At 41.4% G+C, this 20,391-nt stretch overlaps 1 protein-coding gene across 28 annotated transcripts in view; it reads right to left on the bottom strand.

Annotated features, from left to right (window-relative positions):
- Positions 1–20,391, bottom strand: part of NRCAM (neuronal cell adhesion molecule) — a 283,744-nt gene that overhangs the window by 114,637 nt on the left and 148,716 nt on the right. The gene's annotated exons all lie outside the window — the stretch shown is intronic.

The raw sequence follows: 20,391 nt of genomic DNA, 5'->3' as shown, positions 1-20,391 counted from the left end.
AGCTGTGAGGTGAGGAGGAGACATTACAGGATTTCCGTTTCAAGCGGCGTAACACTAACATTTTTGGGCACATGGCCGAGTCTCTGGTGGAGCACAGACACCCAACCCAGGTCTTGGAACAGGTCCAGAGTAAAGTTAAATGGCTCAGCCAGGGATACGTGAGGGCCAGAGAGCGCAGCTTGTGTTCTGGGGCAGGACCCCACACCTGCCCTTACTACCATCAGCTGCACCAAATCCTGGGGGGGGGGGAAGCCATTGCCCCACCCATCATCATGGACTCTGGCCTCGACACCTGCGGAACGTTATTGTATTGTGTCCCAATGTCAGCCACTTCAAAATAAGACATATCCTTAATTCAGTTCACTGCATCTGGAATGGTTCAATTTCAAATCACCAGTGTTGTATAACAGATTTCCTTTCTCCATAAACATTTTTATCAAATATTTCAAACCAGTGTATCCAGCCTATATTTTTCACAAGAAGGTGCATGTAAACAATCTTTCATAGTAAAATTTGGCAGGAACAGCTGGTTCAGGAGAAGCTGTTTAATAGATTTTCAGAAAGATTTTGGATGTGCCAGTAAAACTAAAGTGGCATTTCCTGTATTTTTTGCTGACATGTTTGTTGTGAGTGAGGTCAAACAACAGGCTCTGTGTGTGTGTGTGTGTGTGCGCGCGCGCGTGCGTGTGTGTGATGAACACAGACAAGCAAAATATTATTTTACAGCCTAAATGGAAGTATTTTTTAAAAACAGGAAGACATAAATAAGCTTGGAGAACAGGACTAGAATAAGAAATGGCTGCTAGCTATCTGCTTGCTTACCCATCTCATACAGCTGGAAGGGACCTTGAGAGCTCATCATCAAGTCTAGTCTTCTGCCCTCATGGCAGGACCAAGTACCATCCCCAGCAGATTTGTCCCAGATCCCCCTCAAGGATTGAACTCACAACCCTGGGTTAAGGAGGCCAATGCTCAAGCCACTAAGCTATCCCCCAAAGCTTAAAAAGCTTTGAGAGACTGGGTTGCTTCACTAGGGAAGAAAAAAAAAGAAAATAGCAAACAGTCCCTTTGAAATGTATGAGGGGAGCTGGGAGGAAGAGCACATACAAAGAAGGAGTAAACAAGATGGTAAAAATCTATGCGGACACCTCAACACTTAATAGAGCATGTCTCCATGAAACCAGAGAGATTAAATGCTTCCCATAAATGCTATTGGGATGGGGGAAGCCACATACTACCTCTGATGTAGTCCTAAAGGAATAATGCATCCATGATCTCTTAAGTGCAGCTGGTGCCCACCTTTTTAGGAGAATGTCTGGTGTGTGCCATCCATTGCTAGCTGGTGGCATGGTCCCTAATAATCAGGCCATCATAATTTTGATGTACAAATATGCACATGACCTCACAAATACAGCCCAGCCTGTTTACACCGTTCTAGAGTTGTCACGTTAATGTCAAATATGAGGTTGGAAATATGAACAACTAAGATGCTGCAATAAAGGAATAATCACAAAAAAACTGTAGGAAAAAAGTGCAATCTATTTACATATGCTCATGAATACTGGCGATCCAGCTCAGACACTAAAAAGCCAAGTAATATTGTACATAAACTGATAGTACATCAAACTCTTTCCTTCCCTCCTAGGTCTAATATTTGTATTCTTTAAGTAGACAAACATATGAATATTTTATAATAAAGGGCAAGGAACCTTTTTTCAGGGAAATTCATCTGTTTTGAGCAACCGCATACAGTATCCCAGGGAAACAATGAAGAAAAACATTTCCACATAGGGGAAAGAAGAATTAATAAAGAGAAGCATTCAATGATTTGCACTGAAAAAGCTTGTATACTATAAATATTCATCTTATGGCACACATAGTTCTTTCCATAAAAACATGTAATCAAAATATTCTATTTTTTGTGATTATAGCAACTCCCTTATCAGTCAAGTCCAGATCTTTGATACAGCTAAAATTAAAAATTCAAATTAGAAACAGTTATTATAATTCAAAATCTTAAAAGCTACCACAGTCTGATTACTATTGAAGCCATTATTGATTCTCAGGAATAGTAATAATGCCTTCTAGACATCATATATATTTTTATTGACGGCAGTGTGGTTCTACTGGCTTGGGACTCAGGAGGAGACCTGCCTGCAACTCAGTGAATGACTTTGGATGAGCCACTTCACCTCCCTGAGCCTCTGTTTATTGTCTCACCTTTTGTTGATCTTAGCAATTTAGATATAAACATTCTCAGGCAGGAACTGTGACTCTCTGGCTGTGTCCAGACTCCATGCCTCCGTCGACGGAGGCATGTAGATTAGCCAGATCGGAAGAGGGAAATGAAGCCGCGATTAAAATAATCGCGGCTTCATTTAAATTTAAATGGCTGCCCCGATCTGCCGATCAGCTGTTTGTCGGCAGATCGGGAGAGTCTGGACGCGATGCCCCGACAAAGAAGCCTTTCTTCATCGACACAGGTAAACCTGGTTTCACGAGGCTTACCTGTGTCGATGAAGAAAGGCTTCTTTGTCGGGGCATCGCGTCCAGACTCTCCCGATCTGCCGACAAACAGCTGATCGGCAGATCGGGGCAGCCATTTAAATTTAAATGAAGCCGCGATTATTTTAATCGCGGCTTCATTTCCCTCTTCCGATCTGGCTAATCTACATGCCTCCGTCGACGGAGGCATGGAGTCTGGACACAGCCTCTGTGTGTTAGTACAATACCTAGCTCAATCAAGACCCAGTCTTAGCTGGGGCCTCTAAATATTACTACATGCATACTATAATATATATGTAAGATAAAAGCTGCATAACTTCCTATGAGTCATACAAAAATTCATGCATTCCTAGAACTTTGGAAAGCACTACTATGCTACCTCCAAATAGCATTTTCTATATTTTAACAATAGTTAAAATGGCACAATTAACATTAATAGAATAAACATAATTCACAAAATATCATGCAATTAAAAAACCACTGCAGGATGTACATGTGTGTGTTGAAGTCTCAGGAAAACAGCCCAGTTCATAATGAACAAATCACAAAATATACATGAACATTTCACTTACCACTTCCTTCACAGTAATGATGGAAACATTATTGGCTTTAGACTGCAAGTTCTTTGAGGCAGGGTCTGTCATTTACTATAGATTTGTACAGTCTCAAGCACAACAGATCCCTGATCTGCCTGCTTCTATGGGCTGCCACAATATAAGGGTAAAATAATTAAAAAAGTAAACTAGTGTTTATATGCCCAGTCTGTTTTTGTTCTGTATCACTCTGTTGTAAATGACAACTCTGATTGCAACAATTTAATTTACTCTCTTCTCCATGGGCTCCTCCTGTAATAGGCTGAGCACTCTGGACCAATACAATGGAGTTGTACTTAGGAGCAGGGCTTCCAATTGCCTGGAGTCAATTTTAGGCTGAGGTTGTATCAGCATAACTGTGTTTCAAGACAAGGCTTAGGAAGCTCAAGGTGGCTTTTGCAGAATTTCCAGTACGCTTCCCTTTCTCATATGGGCATTTCTGCATGGAGTTGGAGACCGGGGGAATCAAGTGGGCCTTAGATTTAAAAACAAAAGAAGAATATCAGCTCCTATATATATGAATACTCCTCACTGAGAGATCATGGGCAATTGGTATCAGGAGCCAAAAGTTTTTAGTTCATTTGTATTTCCGGTCTCCTCAAGAGCCTGTGCCATTCTACTCTGAAAAGAGGCAATCCTAAATATGGCACCTTCTTATTCAGTAGCTTTGTACCATCACCCATCTGTCCAGTTATTCACATCTGCTGAAGTTTCTGATAAAAGTAATGCAGCTTTTTACTTTGGCTAGTTCTGCAGTGTTTGTGGTGGGGCTGTGTCCAGACTCCATGCCTCCGTCGACGGAGGCATGTAGATTAGCCAGATCGGAAGAGGGAAATGAAGCCGCGATTAAAATAATCGCGGCTTCATTTAAATTTAAATGGCTGCCCCGATCTGCCGATCAGCTGTTTGTCGGCAGATCGGGAGAGTCTGGACGCGATGCCCCGACAAAGAAGCCTTTCTTCATCGACACAGGTAAACCTGGTTTCACGAGGCTTACCTGTGTCGATGAAGAAAGGCTTCTTTGTCGGGGCATCGCGTCCAGACTCTCCCGATCTGCCGACAAACAGCTGATCGGCAGATCGGGGCAGCCATTTAAATTTAAATGAAGCCGCGATTATTTTAATCGCGGCTTCATTTCCCTCTTCCGATCTGGCTAATCTACATGCCTCCGTCGACGGAGGCATGGAGTCTGGACACAGCCTGGAACTAAAAAAAATATGGCATTTCTTGTGTGTTAAGAAGAGTTTACAAGGCTGGCAGAAAAACAATATTTTTACTTGTAAATTAAGCACACTTACGATCAGAGAATTACTGAAGTCTAGGGTTAGAAGAGATCTCAGGAGGTCATCTAGATCTGTTTTTTCTTAAATTTTTTGAGACTACGGAACACCTAACAATAATATTTTTATGAGGAACACCTATGAACATTTTCTTCAAAAAAAAATTGTTGTCAGACAAAAAAAGACAAAAACAAAGAAGAGGTCGCGGCACACCTGCGAGTTGTTCACGTAACACCAGTGTTCTGCGGAACATAGTTTAAGAAACACTGATCTAGATGGCTTGTTCTAAAGGTCATTAAGATATAATATATAGGCATCCCCATAATACTATAGTTTCATTCATTTTTGGACTAGTAGTAAAATCTTCAAAAAACACCTGAGCACTTATGGCCAGATTCACAAAGATGATGGTGAGAAAAGAAGGGGGAAGGAGAGTGAGATGAAGTTCTGATTGGCTTTCAGTGAGGCAGACAGCCAATCAGACTGTGATTTCCACTTTGCCCTCCTTCTCAGTCCTACTCTACAGAACTCAGATTTGCTATCTTAACCTTGCTTTGAGCAACGGACTGGAATGCATGCATCATATTTGCAAGCAGGGATGCCAACAGGTGTGTGAGGCAAAGGAGACAGCTGCCGCGGGGCCTGGCAATTTTAAAGGGCCTGGCGTTCAGGACCACCAACACTGCTACCATGGCAACAGCAGCCAGAGCCCCAAGAGGTATGAGGGCTGAGTGCGGGAAGGTACACAGCCTCCAGCTCTGCCTCTTCTGGACGAGGCCCTACACTTTTCAAGAGCCTGATGCTGAGCCACTCCCCCGCTCCCCACAAACCTTGGCCAGGGTCCAGCAAAGTCTGTCACCAACTGTGATGGATGGAAGAGGTACTCCCCTGTATTAGACATCCCAGCCATTCAGTTAATTAATTTGCCTGTAAAGGGCTAAGCCCAGCAATAGGGGATACCCAGGAAGTGTTGGCAGGGAGCCAGGAGAGCCAATGCGAAGAGAGTGAGAAATTTGAATAAAAAACAGGTGCTGCCTGCTTCAGTTCTTTGTATGAATTCAGAGTAAGCGCTGGGAGAGAGAAATGGACTGAGCCAAGAATAAGGCATGGATTCTCCAGCAATATCCATGTCTAAGAAAACCCTAAATTTTGGAATAACAGATGTAAAGTACAACAGGGAATGCTTAGTTAAAGGTGATGAAGTTATTTTCTAGTTTGTAAAGTCTATACTAAACCCAGCTAACTGTAACTTTTAAACTGAATCCCAGGGAAGTAGTTCTCTGTACTTTTAATATGCCTTTTTCAGTTGCTCTGTAACAAATACAAGCAGTCCCCGAGTTACGTGGATCCGACTTATGTCGGATCCCTACATACGAACGGGGCTTTTCTCGCCGCGTCAGGCTTCCTGTAGTCAGCCACTGGTCAGTTTCAACAGCGGCTGAATCTGGACGCCAGTTCTAACTTACATACAAATTCAACTTAAGAACAAACCTACAGTCCCTATCTTGTACGTAACCCGGGGACTGCCCGTATATGCTTTACTAAATATATCTTGTTTTTTTTTTAAATAAAATCACCTTTTTAAGACTATGACCTGATTCCTGTGTCCTAGAAGAGAGGTGGTTCTATGTGCACGTGCCAGAGATTGAAGATCAACATTACAGTTTGTTTCCAAGCTCTCTCCTAAAGAGGGTTAAAGAGCTTGGAGTTACCTCACAGGAAGAAATTCCCATGTGATTCTTCCTGGAGTCTCAAGACAGTTTTGCATTTGGGTAGTACCACCCAAGGTCAAGGAATCTGTGACTGAGGAGAGTTTTCTTAAGCAGAAGCCTTTAGCAGGAAGATAGTTTAAGGTTTCTTGCGGAACCCCACCATCTGCCACTTGACAACAGCCCTGTTTGCGGGAGGCATCATCCCAGAGCAAAAGTACAGAATGCAATCCAGTTCTCACACTAAACTACAAGGGAAGGGTTTTTAGTATTCACAAGTAGTTCTTCAAAAAAAATCTACAGCACACCACCACCTAACTCTGAGCTGCTGGGAGATGCTTATCTGTGCTTCTGATCCAAGAGTCACCTAAGCACTGTGAAAGGAAGAAGGAAATCTCTGATAAACTTTATCCCAGTGAATAGGGTACTACACAGGAAGTGGAAGACCCCTGGCTCAACTCTTCCTTCCCCAGGAGGGGTAGGAGGGATTGAAACAGGAATCTGCCACTTTTTAGGTGAGTGCCTTATCTGCTGGGCTATAGAGTCATTCTAATACGTTTTCTGGCCCAATTACTACAGGTTATAATTCCCTGGTCCTACTCCCTAGCGACCAGACTGGCTCTAAATCAGGGAATTTGCTGAACCAGGGGAGGTCAGTGCCGGCCCCTATGCTGCTGCTGGCTGCAGGACTCCACTATGGCTATAGCAGAGAGGGCCTGAGCCTAGGGGCCAGGAGCACAGCCTTGCAGGAGTGCACCAGGTGCTAGAGTCACCAGGCTATGCTTACACCTCCACCACAGTGTGGCTGCAGAGATCCATGGCTGGTGACAAGCTGGGAGCACAGCACAGTGCGTGGTGTGTCCTTATGGGGCTGCGCTCCTGGCCTCCAGATGCAGGGCTCTGCAGCCACCCTACCTCTTTTCCCAAGAGGCCTTGCCCAGTTCCCTCTCAGTCAATGCTGGCCCTTCTGCTGCCACCAGTTCTGTCACCCTGCCTCTTTGCCTGAGCAGCATCCGTGCCACTGACCTTGCTCCTCCCACTCCCTTCCTGAGCTTTAGCACTGTAAATAACTTATTTGCAGTGCTCTGGAAACTCGAGGGCAGTGGAGGGGCTGCTGAGCACAGGGCTCAGCTTTCCCCTGTGAGTGCTCAAGCCCAGGAGCAACCTCAGGGATGCCAGGCCATGGAGATACAGACTACAGAGATACAACCTGTATTTAATTATTGAGTTCTTTAATTAAAGTGCAACAACTTCCATAGGTGAGGCTACAGGAGGCTCTACATCAGGGTATCTTATAGACCAATGATAGGGTACTCACCTGAGACATGGCTGATCCCTGCTCAGATCCCTTCTGCCCCTATGAAGGAGAGGGGACTTGCAGAAGATTTCCAAGGATGTCAGATAAACTGTAACATCTAGGGGAGGTGATAGGATTGCTGGGCCTCTGGGAGATGTATGTGTGTGTGTCAGGGGGGACTGGCTCTATGTGCCCAGAAGAGGCGGGGCCTGATATAGAAGAGGCAGGGCTTGGCAGCCAACCCCCCAGTGCTGCCCAGAGGGTGCAGTGCACCCCCTGGCCCTCAGAGCTAGCTGGAGTGTGCAGTGTGGGGCTCTGCACGGCTCTTCTAAAGGGTTTGGGGCTCTGGCCATCACTGCCACTGCTGTCGCAGTAGTAGCAGTGGCAGCCGGGAGCCCTGGACCATGTAGATACTCTTGGCCACCTTGCCCCTTCCCTGTCGGCTGGCCTAGTGACATCACAATAGATTTTTGGGACTTTCTAACTAACTGTTGTACCTTTGTTTGAACGAAAACTTAAACTTTGGTGATAAACATGAACATCTTCTGTACATAGTTGGCAGTGGAGTTATAAAGTGTGAGACGGTAAAGGAGTGGGTGTAATCAAGAATGGTTTACTTGCTGTATGCCTCAGTGGGGACTGTCTGCTTTTGGTGGTCTCCTGTACTGCAAAGAAAAGGACACGGGAGGTGGGAGCACTAATGTTCATTATTTGTGGTTTTTAAATCACAAGTACAAAGTTGTGCAAATCTAGACAGACAACCATTTAGCATTTGCAACAGGGCAATGAGAGAGCACAGATGGTGCAAATGCAGACAGAAAGCTGAAAACAAAATTAACCTATTTTTGTCTCAGAATAATGAACTGCTAACAACAAAGGCACTTCATTGTCCATTCATATTTTTGTGTGAAGTACTGACACTCTGTTTGGCATTAGAGAAAGTAGAAGAGCTTGCTTCCCCTGAAGAGCTTACAGGGGAATCAAATGGACAATAAGTCAAACAGCCAACAACTGCCTCCTTACTGCACTGCCATATTTTCTTCTTGTTTCCTGGAGTGCATAGAGAAGAGTGGTCTATGGGTATATATACACAGCAGAGCTTAACTCAAAATAAGCTAAGAAAATTGAGCTACATCAATTGTGTAGCTTATTTGGAAATTGGGAGCATCTACACAGCACTTATTTCGAAATAGAGCACTCTTTCTCCCACACAGGTCTAACACTAACATATTCTGACATCTTAAGGAAAGTCACTTAAGGGACTCTGGTATCAGAGGGGTAGCCGTGTTAGTCTGAATCTGCAAAAGCGACGAGGAGTCCTGTGGCACCTTATAGACTAACTGAAGTGTAGGAGCATAAGCTTTCGTGGGCAAAGACCCACTTCGTCAGATGCATGTAGTGGAAATTTCCAGAGGCAGGTATAAATATGCAGGCCAGGATCAGGTTGGAGATGATGAGGTGGATCCAATCAAGGTGGATGAGGCCCCTTCTAGCAGCTGATCTGGAGGTGTGAATTCCAAGAGAGCAGAAGCTGCTTTTGTAGTTAGCGAGCCATTCACAGTCTTTCTTTAATCCAGAGTTGATTGTGTCAAACTTGAAGATGAACTGTAGCTCAGCAGTTTCTCTTTGAAGTCTGGTCCTGAAGTTTTTTTGCTGCAGGATGGCTACTTTTAGATCTGCTATTGTGTGTCCAGGGAGATTGAAGTGTTCCCCTACAGGTTTTTGTATGTTGCCATTCCTAATATCAGATTTGTGTCCATTGATTCTTTTACGTAGGGACTGTCCAGTTTGGCCGATGTATATAGCAGTGGGGCATTGTTGGCACATGATGGCATATATTACGTTGGTAGATGTGCAGGAGAATGTACCAGTGACAGTATGGCTGATCTGGTTAGGTCCTGTGATGGTGTTGCTGGTGTATATATGTGGGCAGAGTTGGCACCAAGGTTTGTTGCAAGGATTGGTTCCTGAGTTCGAGTTATTTTGGTGCGGTGTGTAGTTGCTGGTGAGAATATGCTTCAGGTTGGTGGGTTGTCTGTGGGCAAGGACCGGCCTACCTCCCAAGGCCTGTGAAAGCGAGGGATCATTGTCCAGGATGGGTTGTAGATCACTAATGATGCGTTGGAGAGGTTTTAGCTGGGGACTGTAGATGATGGCCAGTGGTGTTCTGTTGGTTTCTTTCTTACTTTACTAACTTTGCAGGGAGAAAGAGGCCCTGTCAGGACTCCTGGGCTCTATCTCAGCCCTGGAAGGGAAGTGGGGTCTAGTGAGTTACAGCAGAGAACAGATACATTTCAGCTCTATCTAAAAACATCATAATGTCATATTCGGTCAGACCAATGGTCCTTCTAGCCCAGTATCCTGTCTGCCAACAGTGGCCAATGCCAGGTGTTTCAGAAAGAATAAATAAAACAGGCAATCATCGTGATCCATCCCCTGTTACCCATTCCCAGCTTCTGGCAAACAGGAGGAGCATTGTCAGCAGATCTAGACAACTGATTATTCCCCTTTATTTGGCTCTGGTGAGTGTCCAGTTCTGCCCCCTCTCCCTCCACTGTAGAAAGGATGTGGACTCATTGGAGAGGGTCCAGCAGAGGGCAACCAAAATGATTAGGGGGCTGGAGCACATGACCTATGAGGAGAGACTGAGAGATTTGGGTGTGTTTATTCTGCAGAAGAGAAGAGTGAAAGGGGATTTGATAGCAGCCTTCAACTTCCTGAAAGGAGGCTCCAAAGAGGATGGAGAAAGGCTGTTCCTTGTTCTGCTATCCGTCACTACTGTGAGCAATGGTCTCAAATTATAGTGGGGGAGGTACAGGTTGGATATTAGGAAAAACTATTTCACTAGGAGGGTGGTGAAGCACTGGAATGGGTTACCTAGGGAGGTGGTGGACTCTCCATCCCTAGAGATTTTTAAGTCTCGGCTTGACAAAGCCCTGGCTGGGTTGATTTAGTTGGGATTGGTCCTGCCGTGGGCAGGGGGCTGGACTTGATGATGACTTGAGGTCTCTTCCAGATCTATGATTCTATAACACTATCCCTGCCCATTCTGGCTAGTAGCCATTGATGCACCTATCCTAATTGAACTTATTTTGTTCTTATTGGAACCTTGTTGTACTTTGGGCCTTTCCACCATCTCCTGGCAAAGGGATCACCAAGTTGACTACGAAAAAAATAATGTATTTTCTTTTAAAACTGCTGTCTATAAATTTAATTGGCTCAGCTTCTTGTATTATATTAGTAAAGGAATCCATAACATTTCCTTATTTTATTTTTCCACACCATTCATGATTTACTAAACCTCTACCCTTTAATCATTTCTTTTCCAAGCTGAAAAGTTCCAGTCTTGTTAATCTCTCTTCATATGGAAACTGTTCCCTACCAGAAATAATTTCTACTGCCTTTTCTGTACCTTTTTCAAATCCGATATATCTTTTCAGATCTGCATCCAGTATTGAAGATGTGGGTGTACAATAACTTTATATAGAGGCAATATGGTATTTTGTCTTATCTATCCCTTTCCTATTGATTCCCAATATTCTTTTAGACTTTTAGTTTTTAGACTGCTACTGCACATTGAACAGATGTTTTCAGGGAACTATTCACAATGATTCCAAGATCTCTTTTTTGAGTGGTAACAGCTATTTTAGACTCCATTGTTTTTGTATGTATAGTCAGGATTATATTTTTCTATGTGCATTACTTTTCACTTATCAACACTGAATTCCATCTGCCCTTGTTTTGCCCAATCACCTGGTTTTGTGAGATCCCTTTGTAACTCTTTGTAGAATAGTAATAGAGATGTAGCCGGGTTAGTCTGGTCTTGCTGAAACAAAAGACAGGATTATGCAGCACTTTAAAGACTAACAAGATGTTTTACTAGTTGATGAGCTTTCATGGGCCAGACCCACTTCCTCAGATCAAATTGTGGAAGAAAATTGGCATGACCATATATACCAAAAGGATACAATAAAAAAAAATTAACACACATAAAATTGACAAATCAGATTTTAGAACGGGGGGGGGGGGGTGAGGAGGGGAGGTTAGTGTCTATGAGATAATGATATTGGGGTGATAATTGGGGACGTTATCTTTGTAATGGGTAAGATAATTAGCATCTTTGTTAAGGCCCATTCGTAATGTGTCAAATTTAAGCATGAATGACAGTTCTAAGGCTTCCCTTTGTAGTCTGGTGTTAAAGTCTCTTTGAAACAGGACGCATGTAGTTAGGTCATTGAGACAATGCACAGTCTGGTTGAAATGGCAAGAAACTGTTTTTTCTTTGTGAAACTGTCTGATGTTTGTTTTGTATGCATTGGTTCTTTGGTGAAGTATCTGAGAAGTTTGTCCAATATACATAGCAGACAGACACTGTTGGCACATGATGGCATAAATTATATTTCTGGCTGAACAGGAATATGTGTTCTTGATCTTGTAACTGACATGGTTAGGTTCAATAATGGTGTCAGCAAAGTAAATATGTGGACAAAGCTGGCAATGGGGTTTGTTGCAAGGTAAAGTTCCAGGGTTGGTATTAGTGTGGTATGTCCTGTGGTTGTTGGTAAGAATCATCCTGAGGTTAGGTGGTTGTCTGTAGGAGACTATGGGTCTGTCTCCCAGAGCCTCTCGGAGTGTAGTATCCTGTTCAAGTATAGGTTGTTGTTTATTGATAATGTGTTGGACGGGTTTAAGTTGGGGGCTATAGATAATGACAAGTGGTGTTTTTTGCTGGTTTTCTTGGGTCTGTCTTGAAGTAGATGGTTTCTGGGTATTTGTCTGGCTCTTTCAATTTGTTTTTTTATTTCTCTGGGTGGGTAATTGAGGTTTATAAATGCTTGGATTTATCTTTGGATTAGTCATTGTATACCCCTTTTTCAAGTTTATAAATTTAACAGCAGTGCCCAAATGCAAATCTCAGCAGCAAAACACTCATTCCTGCTCTTCTCCCTCCTGTCTTTTAAGTGGAGTACCTGGCAATGTTTTCATGATGATCTAATGATTCTTCAATTACTTGTTATTCTTAATTACCCTGCCTCCCTCTTTTTATAATAAACTCCCTACCCAACAAGGCAAAGCTGCAAGCAGCTCAAATTGTGTTACATTTGAGAACTGCTTCTGGAGTCAGAATATGGGCTTTAAGCAGACCTCAAGTATGAAATCCAAGGGTTCAGACTTAAGGTAGGGCCACTGCCATCTTAGCCCCCCATAAATGGCACCCTTGACTATAACTTGATGGGGAAAGTGAGAGGAAGTTAATAGAGAGATTCAAAGAAAGGAGCAATGTGATCAGAGCTGTGGACAGGGAAAAAAAACCCTGTATTTGTAGGAACCTTCTGGGCAGAGCAGAGAAGAACAAGGAAAGAATCTGGGAGATCAGATAACTAATACTTTGACTTAGACTTTAGCTCTAGAAATAGGAAAAAAAGGATAATGGAGATATTGCACAGGAAGAAACAACAAGATTAGGTGACAAAAGAACATTGTTCATATTAGGCATTTATATAACACTGGAGGACTTACCCAGCATTGCTTGGATCCTTCATTCAATTCATTTTGTTTTTCTTTATTTAAATTATTGCTCTGGGGTGGGAGGTGGGACTGGGGCTGTAGGCTTCAGTATTCAGGCTGATCCAGGGAGCAAGGACTAACCCAGGTCTCTCTCACTGGAGCAGCTTGGGGCCAGGTGAGAAGTGTCTCTCCAAGGTTGCTGCAGCTCCAGAGGGCGCAGACGGGGAAGGGGAAGGGTGCATGTTCTCCCCAGTTGAGGCAGGTCAAGATCTGTCTGCCACCTGCGCTCCCCAGCCCGAATGAGGAAGGCAGCAAATTGTGCACTTGCCCCTCACTCCCTGATGAAGGGGAAAAGTCAGCAATGCTCCTATATGAATCGGGTTGGGGGAGCTGCAGCCCCATTGCCATACCTAAAGGGCCCCTGAGGGGTGGGAGGCTTGGGGCTGGAGCAGCCCAGGATTGGGGGTGCACCCTCAGCCAACCCCTTTCATCTGCCTGGTGATTCTGTCTCTTTTCTGTACAGTTTTTTTGAAACGCAATCCCATTCTGGGCACATCCCATTTTCCGGGCACAACCAAACTCTGACCTTGGTTTAAATTATGGTAAGAGGAAGCTGCATACTGAACTTGGTGGCCCTAAATCTTACCGTTTAGTAGGAATTCTTGAACGGACAGACACAGACACATATATAGGCAAATTCTCACAAACATATATTAGATTAGTGCAGGTTTCAAACAAGTCACAGCCAATACACAAACTTGCATCAAAATAACAAAATCTTAATTCCCTCCTTCCAGTCATTTGAGACTATATTGCAAAAAAGCCCCCAAGATATGAATGAGTTTATTTTCATACATGTTATATACCAAGATAAATGTGGAATTTCTCTGAAGGAGAAATCTGAAAAGATTAACATGCCTATATTTTAACATATCAGAAATAAAACCAAAGCTTAATTATCTGACATGTTAATCTTTCACATCTAATGGAATTTTAAAAACATCGGTATCACAAACTAATCCCTGTAAATGAGAAAATACTAACATCCTTACACAATATGCTTCCCTTTCAATTAAACCTTAATTTATGCATAGTTTATGGTATTTTTGGTTTTCAAAATCAGAGGAGGTCAGTTAAAACCATTAGAATGATATAGCTTTAGGGGCAATATCGTCAAGAAGCTCCTCCATAGAACAATGCCAATTACTATGATCTGAGCCTTTTTTTCCACAAGTCATTAATTCAAACCTTTAGGGTAAAAGAGGATTCATTTATTCATCAAAAGGTAAATCCACTCTGCTCTCTAACTTATTTATTCCATGGCATGTGGGTATGTGTGAAGAAGCAAATGCTATACTTTACTTAGACAAAAATAAAGTATCCATACTTATCCACAAGTATAAAAGTATTGTCTAGGGAAACACAGGTCTGGCCCTAGATCAAATGGCATCCCACGTGAGGAGCATCTTTGGCACTTCCCGCCCCTCATTTATTAAACTTTTAAATACCTGATCGCTATTGTATTTATTGCCCACTTCACAATTTTGATGCATGACTTGCATGCATGATTTATCCCTGTCATATAAGATGATGAATTTGCAAGCTAGGATCTGTAAATCTTTATTTATTCATGCACACACAAGCAAATAGAAAAAGTTAATTTCCTCTAAGTTTTTAGAACCTTTTTAATTTTAAAAATAAATGTAATGTACTACCACCAAGACATTGAACTGTCTACTAACACTGGGTGGATCGGTATTAAACTGTGTTATAGTAGGTGACGGCCTTAGAATGTTAACCCTAGTCCTTTAGTTCATAAAATCTCTTTTCCTGCCTTTGCCTTCCAAACTGAAGCACAGTGCCAGAGAGATACAAAGACTGGCCACTGGCATTTTCAAAATACTATGTAATCTCAGTCTTGCATAAGTCATTTTCAATTGAAACTATGCTTTAATGGGCTTAAGCTTCAAAAAATTGGCTCTCCACTCACAACTGTGACTTGGAGCATGAGCAGAATCTTCAATGCTACTCACACATTAGGAAAAGTGTTCTTCAGCTCTACATCATGAATTAATTGGAAAACGTGGAGTGGGGACTACTTTCAGTGTGGCAAAATGTGATGTATATTGTCCAATTTGATTCTGAGGTCTTGATCACTGAAGTAAAAATAGTCTCCTGGTGTCAGCATCTGGTGAAGGTCTATACAATTCTTCAAGAGTGTTTTCCTATCTGCCAGCAGCTTACTAAGGTCATAAAAAAAAAAAAAAAAAACCCCACCATCTCCTCCCCCCCGTTTTTTGTTGTACTTCATTTGTCCAAACCTTAAGTTGATGGATATTCAAGCAGTGTCACTGAGCAAGCAAAAGAACTCCCTTCTGAATTTTTTCCAATCTTCCCATAACCTCACCTTTGCCCCCATAACCAAACTGCCTCTCCTTCCAATGAAAATGAGCTCCCGTGAAGACAGGCTCAACTTCTAAGTTTTCCACCATTTCTTTGACAGCAATGATAGCATCTTCAAAACACCATCTTTATATGCCACAAAAAAATCAAAGCAGCTTCTCATCAAAGTAGTAGCAGTTACAATGTTCATCGACTGAGTTTGTAATGCCTTGCTTATAATATTTAGGTTGGACATTAGGAAAAACTTCCTCTAAAGGTGGTTAAACACTGGAATAAGTTGCTTAGGGAGGTTGTGGAATCTCCATCTCTGGAGATATTTAAGAGCAGGTTAGATAAATGTCTGTCAGGGATGGTCTAGACGGTACTGGGTCCTGCTGTGAGGGCAGGGGACTGGACTCGATGACCTCTCGAGGTCTCTTCCAGTTCTAATGTTTATGATTTATATGGATATCCTGGTCAAGCCACAAGTGAGAACAGAAATTTGAAGTTACTGATCTGGTTTGCCAGGCTTTGCACCTCATGTAGGATTCCAGCCTTTGCTTTACTTGACTGTACAAGTTCCATTAGGCATCTGGTACCTCAATGGCCTTATGTGGTCAATGTGACTTTCCCAGCAAATATCACTTAACAGCTTCATGGTCAGATTTGTAACACTGTCTGTGAGGATCTTCCACCTGCCAGCAAATGCTGAAAACAGGATGTATATCCTTTGCAGGACTCTGAACAGAGACACTGAATATAATGAAAATGACAATGCAGCTGACACAACCAGTTTGAAAGCATGCCAGCCACAGGCTATGAAAAAAGCTCTTGGATTCAACACAAGAATCCTTGCTTCAATGCTGCTGCTTATTCCCTTCATTTATGTGCTGTTGACCTAACATTGGCCACGGCAGTCCTGAAGCTTGATTTTATTCTCAATCAAAATGTTTCTAAAAAGTTCTGTTGGGCCTTTTCCAGTAGAGTAATCCACTGATAAGAAACAGATACATTATTCTTTTACTTGGATACTGCCATCCTCTTCGGCAACAAATCTTTTAGTAAATGACATCTTTTCACTGTGACTAATGTTGGGAGTACAGTCCATTATTACAGTATAATACGTTGCTTTGCTGAGCCACATCAATATGTTTTCAAGCACTTTCCTCGCCATAAAACCAATCAATTCATTTTGAGTAGTTTTGCTGCAGTAATGACCCCTAACTTTTTTATGAACTATTCGACTCAAGTGCTCACTTATAACATCGCTGTATTTCCTAGGAAGCTCTACCAAACTGATGAAATTACCATTATGTTCAGAGTGCAACTTATCCAACAAGCTCCAGAAAGCAAAATTATTCTTTGAAAGGAAGAAGGTGATTGAGATCAGACACTTGACTGGGTTTCTACATTAATCATGTGCTTTTTTTTCCTACCTCTATGCATTTATTCAGCTTAAGCCTTGACTCAATTCCCATTCTTTTGAACTAGGCTATAAAATGGCTAGGTCACTTTTAATGTTGCTTCAGAGTTATTCCTGTAACTGTTCCTGGAAAGTGTAAGCAACAATTTGGCATTCTTGTCAAATATTTTGCAACAAAAACAGAACATTTTGTCAGATGATTTAGAGTAAACTAACCAACACTGATTCAGTTTCTCAGTATTCTCAAGCACACTTTCACAGTGTGACTTTGAGAAGAGACACATCTGCTTTTTCTGGAAATATCAGATCCTCTGCCTGGGCCAATTCAAAACTGTATGTTCAATATCAGCAGAGCTGAGAATTCATCTGTGTTGTGCAATTTCTCTCACTGCTGCTTCTGGCATCATACAAGGCTGACTGTAGCTCTTAAAGTGTGAAAGGTTCTTCAAAGATGCAGAACATCCTAGGAGGATAAACGAATTAACACATGGACTATCTGAAACATGTTCCTTCAAACATTCTGTTCTCTCTTTTGGGGTTGCTAACAACAAAAACAGCACCATGAGCTGTCTCCCCCCGCCCCCACCAAACTTGGCACACTAACCAGTAAACTGGGTCTTCTGCTCCTAAGTCCAAGCTTGGGTAAACATTACATTTTGATGTAATAATTTAAAAGATGAAAACATGAACTTCAAATTCACAGATATATGGCTTTACAATTCTACTAAACAGATTTGTTTAATACTAATTTGCTTGACTACTACTTTCCTTGATATATTTTCTGCATAGATTATTGTTTTGATATGTACTCTTATGTTTTCCTTGTAAATCAAGCTCTTGATCAAGAAGGGTGTGTTTCAATTTTATTCTCCATATAAAATTTATTGGGGGGGGGGGGGGAAGTTTGTTACTAAAATGAAAGAAAATATATTTCACCAAACAGATGGAAAAATGTTTTTTAACTATAAAATACTTGCTTCCACATCATATAAAATGTATGCTAAGCATATACAATAGATTCTCAGAAAATGCACAGCAAGTACTGAATCCAAAGAAAATAATATGAAAAAAAAATACCATTTCCTAGTCCACAAAAGAGGAGAGGATAAATGCTACTTCATATAAGAAACTCAAGAAAAATGCTATTTGGGGCTATTCAAATGCTACTGCTAAACAACTGATTATATAAAACTTCTATCTTGAACATGTATTGGTAAGTATAGCTCATGGGTAAACACATTGTCATTTTTCAGATTGGAGAACTGATGCCTGGAAGCAGAAGACAGATTAAGAATGAGCTTCAAAATTCTGAAAATATTTTAAAATTATACATTGAGGCTACGTCTAGACTGGCATGATTTTCCACAAATGGTTTTAATGGAAAACTTTTCCGTTAAAAGCATTTGCGGAAAAGAGCATCTAGATTGGCACGGACACTTTTCCGCAAAAGCACTTTTTGCGGAAAAGTGTCCATGCCAATCTACACGCGGTTTTGCGCAAGAAAGCCCTGATCGCCATTTTCGCCATCGGGGCTTTTTTGCGCAAAACAATACCGCGTTGTCTACACTGGCCTTCTTGCGCAAATACTTTTGCGCAAGAGGGCTTTTGCCCGAATGGGAGCAGCATAGTATTTCTGCAAGAACACTGACAATCTTACATGAGATCGTCAGTGTTCTTGCGGAAATTCAAGCGGCCAGTCTAGACGCAGCCTGAGAGAATAATTTCTTCATATTCTTCCTAATCTATCTTGAGAGAAGGGCTAATATAGTGCAGTTTGAACCCATCACAATGTTTAACATAATCAGAAACTATACAGTGCCATAATTATTTTTCCATTCTGATCATCAGCACTGAAATCTCTCATTCTTAACTTGTCTTCTAACCCAAGTAATAGACCTGCATTTCTAGATAAATATGTGGGTAACATTGTAAGAACAGTCTCTGTACCAGTGGTATTAAATTGTATTGTGTGTAATTTCTGGTAGCAAAGGTATTGGAAATTATATTTGGGAATTCCAGATGTACTTTCTTTATTACACACTATCTTTATTACACACTAGCAGAGGAGGCCTTTCGTTGACCGAGCAAGGTCATTTTGTGCTTACAGAATTTTTTAATGTGCTTGCAAAAAGGAAGTAAAAGAACAGTTTTAAATTTGTAGAATTTCAACTTCAAACATCATTCATTTTATTGAATAATTACCATACATAGTAAATTTGAATCAGAATCTGAATCAGAATAATAAAAATTCCATTATTCTTTCTGTAACTAATTTGAATTATTTTGTGATTTGTAATAGTAAAACTTTTCTTTGCACTAAAATGACAAATAGGTGACTATCTTAATTTTGTAAGAGAATATTTTCATGAACTCTAATCATAATAGTCATGGCTTTTTTCTGATAAAAAACAAAACAAAAAAATATTTAAACCTTTAAACCTGTCACCTAGCATATTCTGGTATAAAAAGTAGTGCATTTAGCAAATTTAAGTGGCAGGATTTGATATCTGTAGCTAATCGGGAAAGATGACTTTATTTTGGACACAAAAATCCACAAACTCTTCAAATATATAGTAGATATACAGGTTGAACCTCTCTTATCTAATTTTTTCTGGTCTGGTAACATCCATGTTCCAGCACAATTTTAGTTAGTCAGATGTCCACCTATCATGGGTATGGCCATGTTTCCCGGAGTCCCATAAAGTCTGTTTGCAGCCACCAGTCCTAGCTCTCAGTAATCATTTGCATCTAAATGTCTTTTAAGAGTCCAGTAAGCATGGAAGTGTTGATTATGCTACTAGACAATGCTGATTCTACATGGTTCAGTAAATTCTCTGATTTGATACCAGTCAGGTCCCAAGGTTGCAGGACTAGAAAGGTTCAGCCTATGCTATATTCCAGAGTTTAAGTTTTAGCACAAACACTTTAAAGCAACATAATGCTTCCTACAAATATGAAGAAATTTTTAAATGATTTTAATCAGATGCTTCACTATGCTTTAAAATATATATATTTTTTTAGGATGAATCCATACATTTAGTCAATCCAGTTATAATCCGAATAACAATGCTTCAGACAGACGACTACTTTCCTGCCTGAAGTGAGACCTGGAAATGACAGAAATGTGCTGGAGTTCACTCAGGATTTCTAATTGTACAGTTGAACTAATGCAGAGTAACTCTATTAAGGACAAACACGGCTACATTTCTACCACTCTACTAAGGACAGAATTTTGATTTTGAAGAGTTGGTATACTGAAGTTACTCCAGATTAAAACTAATTTGAGTAAAAACAGACTGTAGCCCTTAATCTTTAATGCAAAATTATAATTCCATGGATTTTCAGTATAATTCATCTACATGTGTGGAATTATTTAAAATTGGGATATATTATCTGCATTGTAACTAGGGGAAGACAGAAGCAGCAAACTACTTCAGTACGGTTTGACTCCCTCTCCTGGTCTTGTGTTCCTAAATCTCCCAAAATCATGCACTGGTTTCCCCCCCCCCCCCCCCCCATCTTTGCCCTCTTATCAGTCTAAAGGACCCTGCCTCCTACAAACTTCACAACTTCATCCTCATTGAGACTTCCTCACATGATCTACATCCCAAAACTGTAATGGTGGTAAACAAAATATTGAGAACTTTGGGATGTTGCCAATTTTTCCTTATAGCCCTAAAAGGGAAACCGTTAT

The sequence above is a fragment of the Pelodiscus sinensis genome, chromosome 1 (genome assembly GCF_052426305.1).
Source record: "Pelodiscus sinensis isolate ZL-2025 chromosome 1, ASM5242630v1, whole genome shotgun sequence".
Lineage (NCBI taxonomy): Eukaryota > Metazoa > Chordata > Testudines > Trionychidae > Pelodiscus > Pelodiscus sinensis.
This window is presented reverse-complemented; position numbering and strand designations above follow the sequence as displayed.